Source organism: Vicia villosa, unplaced genomic scaffold, assembly GCF_029867415.1.
Source record: "Vicia villosa cultivar HV-30 ecotype Madison, WI unplaced genomic scaffold, Vvil1.0 ctg.000863F_1_1, whole genome shotgun sequence".
In the NCBI taxonomy this organism is placed as follows: Eukaryota; Viridiplantae; Streptophyta; class Magnoliopsida; order Fabales; family Fabaceae; genus Vicia; species Vicia villosa.
This window is the reverse complement of record NW_026705390.1, coordinates 193388-201091: the sequence shown is the minus strand read 5'-3', so window position 1 is coordinate 201091 and position 7704 is coordinate 193388. Positions and strand designations below refer to the sequence as shown.

At 34.5% G+C, this 7704-nt stretch overlaps 2 long non-coding RNA genes across 2 annotated transcripts; both read left to right on the top strand.

Moving 5' to 3' along the window:
- Positions 1-4325: 4325 nt before the first annotated feature.
- LOC131631805 (uncharacterized) lies at positions 4326-5327 on the top strand. The gene is made up of 3 exons (XR_009292814.1): positions 4326-4365; positions 4499-4877; positions 4975-5327. It is a non-coding gene; the product is annotated as an uncharacterized LOC131631805 (long non-coding RNA).
- Positions 5328-6470: 1143 nt separating this feature from the next.
- On the top strand, positions 6471-7438 carry LOC131631806 (uncharacterized). Its single transcript, XR_009292815.1, has 4 exons — positions 6471-6584; positions 6686-6807; positions 6958-7162; positions 7318-7438. It is a non-coding gene; the product is annotated as an uncharacterized LOC131631806 (long non-coding RNA).
- The last annotated feature ends 266 nt before the right edge of the window (positions 7439-7704 follow it).

The following is a 7704-nucleotide window of genomic DNA, read 5'->3' as shown; positions in this document are numbered from 1 at the left end:
TTCGAATCTTAAAAGTATTCTCGAACAATGCCTACGAAATTGAATAAGTTAGCCTTACTCCTAGTATATAGGAATAATGATCAGTAAGTGAGGTTAAAACGTGGGAATGTAAGTTATGAGAAGACATCTTTGAAAATGACAAGACGTTTCGGAAACAGTGTTATCAGTGATTATGACGTTAGTCAGCAGTCTTGGAACTTTCAAAGATCATAAAAACGAAATCTTATAATGACAAGAAACGCCTATTTCTGTTGATTCTCGAAACAGGCATTTATTGGGGGCAATTTGTTAGCTGAAGATTTCGTTTTATATTGTTTGTCCTTCGAAGGAGTTGAGAATTGAAGGAAAGATGGTTACTGATGGCCATCCCTTAAAAAGTGAGAGAATGGCTGCTGATGGTCATGCCTCGAAGATACAGACTTCTAAGTTCGTTGAAGATAGTGGACACTGAAAGACTAATGAAAGCATATGTCTTCGGGACTTAGATAAAATTCATAGAATATGTATTCAAGTATTACTACTTAGCGTGTTTTTTTTAGTAGTGTTTGTTTAATACACTGCCACGCGTCGAAGACGGACTCAGGCGGGAAGATTTGAAATTCGAAGACGGTTTCGTAACCGTTCAATAACAGATGGCTTCGCTAGAAGTTCTGATGAGAAACGTGGCAGCAGATTAGTGTAGGACCGTTAAGGTCGAAACTAGTATAAATAGGGGTCTTTATGTTAGGATTCCGTGTGTTCATTTTGTACAAATCACTCACATATTTACTCAAGTATCAAATGTTACGAGAAAGAGTTCGCTGAGAAAATGTACGTATGACACCACCATTTTAATACATGTGTATTATATTTCATTTTTGAATACATTTCTGAGTTACTGCATTCTATTTATTTCTTGTCATTTACATTCCTGTATCTTTATTTTACTTTCGAATTTACTTTCATGATCATTTACTTTTAAAGTCTTTAACGTTTCTGCAGTTTAAGATTCTTTATGTTTTAACAATCTTTAAGTTTCATATGTTATGTTATTTATCTTTCTTGTTGGAGTTATAATTACATATAACGAAGCAATTACCAAGATTCTTGAATCGAACAATACTCATCGAAGAGGACAAATTACGAATATGATTCAAATGAACATTGATAACAATCTTCTTGACTATGTGTCCTAGGATCAATCTAGTCGATCCTGCAAGTAACCAAATCGTATTTATTATAGTTTGGAAGACTAGCGGTTGTTTACCGGAAATCACCGTAAACACTAATATGCACTTTCATTCACCTTTTCATCAATGATGTCAATCGTAGAGATCAGAAAATAGTCGACTATTTAGATTACACAATGAATACTGTCATAACGGTGCTATAGCTGCTATTTGACAACACTTTGTACTAAATAGTTGATTTACAACTCAGTCGAAGATCTGTAATTGGTGATTTTTAACGCAACATAAAGTTTTATGAAAAGGTGACATTCCAATCTGTTTCAATCTTCTATTGTAGTCATACCGATTGTGTTCTTTTATTCTGCTTCTAATAAACAGACGACATCTTAATCTGCTTTCACACCATCGGTCTTGCAAGTATTGCAACATTATTAAATTATAATTTCTTCTTATTGTTACCATGTCCCAATTTTATTGCATTGCATTAATCTGTTTTATATCGTCCTTTGTAGATTAAGGAAAGCGTTGACAAAGCAGATGATGTTTTATTACTTGTGGAATCTGTGAAAAGATTAATATAAACCAAAAACAATGTTACTTTGAACCACAAAGTGTAAACACCGCTGTCGGTCTTATGCTGCAATTTTGCAGGGAATCTGATTGCACTTAGGTTTCCTATGTTACCTTTAAGGATTCGCAGGGAGTAGAGACAACAGTTCTCTTGACCGTACGTTCATATATACACATGTTATATGAGGAAGAGACAACAGTTTTCTTCCGTCGAGTCCTGTAAGTTCTTAATTGTTAGTTTATTTTATCCTATCCTATTTTATTTATTGCATGTTATTGAAGTCTGGTAGAGTTTCAATGTACAATGTTCTTCTCTATAGACAAACCAAAGTAAGGCTGCTGTTAAGAAGGTTGAAGATGCGATAAGTACCATGCTTGCCAAGGGTTTCATTTTGGAAAAGGATGCAATAAACAAAACAAATCTAACCTACTGATAGTTGAGGTATATATATTCGACATTTGGAATGGTATTTTTAGTAGCCCGGTTTATTATAATAAGTACCAAAAGGGCTATGGTACATATGACACCTTTTAGCTTTATAGTTTAGGAATCCTTTTGTTTGCTAAGAACCTGTTTCCCGTGTTTTTACAGGATGGAAACTACAATGAAGATTCTATGGAGCGTGATGAAAGGCGTCTCACAGATTTAGGGCGCATGAATAATTTCCCGTGTTTTTGCCAAGGAATAATTTTCCATGGAGCAAAAAAATCAAGTTGAAGCAGTGTTTCACAAAACGTCACTTCATTGGAAGAGCTGATTGGCATCATCGTATGTAAAGGCAGACTAATTATATAAGGTGAAAATATGTTTATGTGATGATTGTAGTTATTTTGTTTTCAATGCTTTTAGATTTCAATTTTAATTTTCAGTTCTTTTACTAATTTATTGTACTTCAGGAAGATGGGTTAAATATTCTATTGTTGAGCTCAAATAATGATTGCTCTTATGCAGGTGATGTATTCAAATCAGAAGATGCCAAACTTATTGAACCTGAGGGTGTGCCAATCACCATTCTTTATCCTGGTTCCTGGGTTTATTTATGGACCGGGCAAAGTCACTGCAGGAAATGCTGTTGCAAATATGGTATTATTTCCTTTCTTTACTGTGTTTTGCTTTGTCCTATATTGATTTTAAAATTGAATCGTCTAAGAGAATAGGATTGTTAGGTCTAGAGTTCTATAATAACATTTCGACAATTCCCACTATAAATCTAATCATTTTTATAGTTGCCGCACCATATTGCAACGAGATATAAAGAATGTTAAGGTTAGAGTTTGGAACTCTTAATACAATAGTCTCTACAAGTGTAGAACCATATTGCAGCGCAGCAGCCGTAGATTTCTCAGTTTTTTTTACTCATCTAATTTGAAGTATGAAATGTTTGATTTTTGTTTCTTTTTTATTTCGTCAGCTGGTAGAGCGTTTTAATTGTAGATTATCGAGTTACATATGCAATGGAAATGATGAATTTTCGTTCCTCTTCATTCCTTTCAAAACTGATAATTTCTTCTAAGCAGGTGGATCGTCTTTATCTTAGCTCTCCAAACATAATTGCAGTTATAGATCATGAGAGGAAACGAACATTCATTATAAGAAAGGAAAGCCTTCCTGATGTTGGTTAGCTATGCATCAACTTTCATCTATTGTATATGTAGTTTTTATGGTGATTTCCTTGATGTTGGTGACACCTTTGTTTCTTGTGTGTGCAGCTGTGTGGAATCTGTGGGAGAAGAAATAGAAGGCAATGGTGGATTTTGGTGATGAGAAGTACAAACATATGCTTTGTGTAGATGGTGGTGCAGTGATTGAGAAACCAGTGAATTTGAAGCCTGGAGAGGAATGGACAGGGAGGATTCAACTCTTAGTTGTGGGATCGAGTTTTTGTAGCGATCATTACAGTTTTGACAGAAGTGGTATTTGAGAGGATGGTGAGTTGTGCAAAAATCTAATCTTATCAGAGTTTGTTACATTTAGCAATATTGTAGTAGTAGTGCTTTTTAGGAGCAGGAGGTTTTCTCTTGTGTTCTTTTCATGCTACAAAAAGGAAAAGCCTGTGTTTGTTTGTGATAATGGCTGTTAAATTTAGGATATTTTAACATTTTGTAAAATTCCCGAAGTAGTAAATTAATAATCATGTTAGTACAGTATTCTATTTTTGAAATGTTACGATTTCTGGTTTTTGCAATGCCTTCTCTCTCTTGCTACATCACTTCTTTCTATTTCTCTTCTTTCATATTGTTTCAATATTTCTATTTCTCTTTCTCTCTCTTCTCTTTTTATACGAAAACTGAGTCTTCTTCCTCAACCTCCCCTTCTCTTCTTCTTCCTTTTCCTCAACCTTCCTTAACCTCCCCCCTTCTTTTTCTTCCTCACCTTCATTCTGTAACAACATCATCACCATCCTCTTCTAACTCTTTTGTGGTTTATTTTTCAGGTTATAGACTGGATCGAGTTTTACCGGTGAACTTTGAAGCTTAAAAGGTATGGGTTTTGTTTGGTTTTCTTATAAACTTAGGATTTTGATTCTGTAGTTAGGTTTTTTGTGGTTGATTTGATGATTTTGTGGTTTATTTTTCAGGTTATAGGCTGGATCGGGTTTTACCGGTGAGTTTTGAAGCTAACAATGTATGGGTTCTATTTGATTTTTTATAAACTTAGAATTTTGATTTTGTAGTTAGGGTTCTTATAAACTTAGGGTTTTGATTCTATAGTTAGGGTTTTTGTGGTTAATTTGATGATTTTGTGGTTTGTTTTTCAGGTTATAAACTAGATCGAGTTTTACCGGTGAGTTTTGAAGGTGACAAGGTATGGGTTCTTTTTGGTTTTCTCTCGGGGATTATTATTATAGTTATTTTCTATTTATATATTACTTATGGTTACTGAAAGGAATTTTTGTAAGAACGGGACATTGAAATTTTCATTTTTAGCCTTACAATAATCTGTATGCAAAGTCTCTCCCTGTTTTGATTCAAGAGGAAATGTAAAAGTGATTATGGCTACCAACAGAATTGAAAGTCTTGATCATGCTTTGTTACGACCTGGTCGTATTGACTAATATGTAACACCATTATTAAGTTAACTTTGGGTGGATCATAGCTACTCATTTGTCTCTGTACTCGACAATCCTTATTATCCCAGTATGTTGTTGTTCCAACCCATTAAGTAGCATTTACAACATAATCTTAATTTATCATTTTATCTATCTGTAGATACATATATTATCTTATGTTACAGGTAGTACTGTTGTTTGGTTATGGCCCTGATGCTCCCCCTAGGAAGTTATTCCTGCAAAGGAAGAATCTTGAAGTTCATGATTTCAAGGAGGCCAATTGTGCTTTTTTTTGTTCTGGGCTTTACTGTGGTCGTCCTACGTTTTAATCCTCCCGCTGCAGATCACAATTGTTGGAATAAACCCGAGTCAATTAACGGGGAACGACCTCTCTTACAAGTGAACACATCCTCTTCCGGATCAGATGTTGCAGGTGAAACTACAGTAGCCATGGCATCAGCGTCTTTGGTTTTCAGAAATACGAATCCTACATATTCAATGGACAAGTAAGCATATTGCTATTTTCATTTCGAATAATTTTTACGCGAATTTCTAATGACAACATTAAACAGGTTCATGCCTATGAAATATCAAACCGAGTATATAACTACACATTGGATCCATGCGGTCCTGTTCATATCACGGTTGGTGACGGTAGTAACTGGGAAAAGATGGCGATTACTCATGCGGATGAACCACGAAACTGTAAAGGATTATGCTTTTTTATTAGTTGTCTACCTTTATGTAGTTTCTCAGTTTTTTTATATGGTCTACTATTCTTGATATTGTTTAATAGAGACGTAAAGTTGTTGTTGTTACTACACAGATGCAAATAAAAGCAGTGTTTGTAAAAAACAAAGTTTGGACCGTTAAAGATGCTACTTTTGTTTAAGATAAGTGCTTCTTTAACTATTAAGCACATGCATCTGCATGCTTATTCTTGAATTTTTCTTTTTTGTAGAATATGTTGAAGCTTACAGAAGGAATATTCAATTCAATGACAAGGAGAGAATTCCAATAGTAGATTCTCATCTCTCAGATGCTCGCGTCTATATGCTAGAAAACCCTAAAGAATTTGACGTTGTAAGGCGATGGTTGCTACTAATATGCACTTTCATTCACCTTTTCATCAATGATGTCAATCGTAGAGATCAGAAAATAGTCGACTATTTAGATTACACAATGAATACTGTCATAACGGTGCTATAGCTGCTATTTGACAACACTTTGTACTAAATAGTTGATTTACAACTCAGTCGAAGATCTGTAATTGGTGATTTTTAACGCAACATAAAGTTTTATGAAAAGGTGACATTCCAATCTGTTTCAATCTTCTATTGTAGTCATACCGATTGTGTTCTTTTATTCTGCTTCTAATAAACAGACGACATCTTAATCTGCTTTCACACCATCGGTCTTGCAAGTATTGCAACATTATTAAATTATAATTTCTTCTTATTGTTACCATGTCCCAATTTTATTGCATTGCATTAATCTGTTTTATATCGTCCTTTGTAGATTAAGGAAAACGTTGACAAAGCAGATGATGTTTTATTACTTGTGGAATCTGTGAAAAGATTAATATAAACCAAAAACAATGTTACTTTGAACCACAAAGTGTAAACACCGCTGTCGGTCTTATGCTGCAATTTTGCAGGGAATCTGACTGCACTTAGGTTTCCTATGTTACCTTTAAGGATTCGCAGGGAGTAGAGACAACAGTTCTCTTGACCGTACGTTCATATATACACATGTTATATGAGGAAGAGACAGCAGTTTTCTTCCGTCGAGTCCTGTAAGTTCTTAATTGTTAGTTTATTTTATCCTATCCTATTTTATTTATTGCATGTTATTGAAGTCTGGTAGAGTTTCAATGTACAATGTTCTTCTCTATAGACAAACCAAAGTAAGGCTGCTGTTAAGAAGGTTGAAGATGCGATAAGTACCATGCTTGCCAAGGGTTTCATTTTGGGAAAGGATGCAATAAACAAAACAAATCTAACCTACTGATAGTTGAGGTATATATATTCGACATTTGGAATGGTATTTTTAGTAGCCCGGTTTATTATAATAAGTACCAAAAGGGCTATGGTACATATGACACCTTTTAGCTTTATAGTTTAGGAATCCTTTTGTTTGCTAAGAACCTGTTTCCCGTGTTTTTACAGGATGGAAACTACAATGAAGATTCTATGGAGCGTGATGAAAGGCGTCTTACAGATTTAGGGCGCATGAATAATTTCCCGTGTTTTTGCCAAGGAATAATTTGCCATGGAGCAAAAAAATCAAGTTGAAGCAGTGTTTCACAAAACGTCACTTCATTGGAAGAGCTGATTGGCATCATCGTATGTAAAGGCAGACTAATTATATAAGGTGAAAATATGTTTATGTGATGATTGTAGTTATTTTGTTTTCAATGCTTTTAGATTTCAATTTTAATTTTCAGTTCTTTTACTAATTTATTGTACTTCAGGAAGATGGGTTAAATATTCTATTGTTGAGCTCAAATAATGATTGCTCTTATGCAGGTGATGTATTCAAATCAGAAGATGCCAAACTTATTGAACCTGAGGGTGTGCCAATCACCATTCTTTATCCTGGTTCCTGGGTTTATTTATGGACCGGGCAAAGTCACTGCAGGAAATGCTGTTGCAAATATGGTATTATTTCCTTTCTTTACTGTGTTTTGCTTTGTCCTATATTGATTTTAAAATTGAATCATCTAAGAGAATAGGATTGTTAGGTCTAGAGTTCTATAATAACATTTCGACAATTCCCACTATAAATCTAATCATTTTTATAGTTGCCGCACCATATTGCAACGAGATATAAAGAATGTTAAGGTTAGAGTTTGGAACTCTTAATACAATAGTCTCTACAAGTGTAGAACCATATTGCAGCGCAGCAACCGTAGA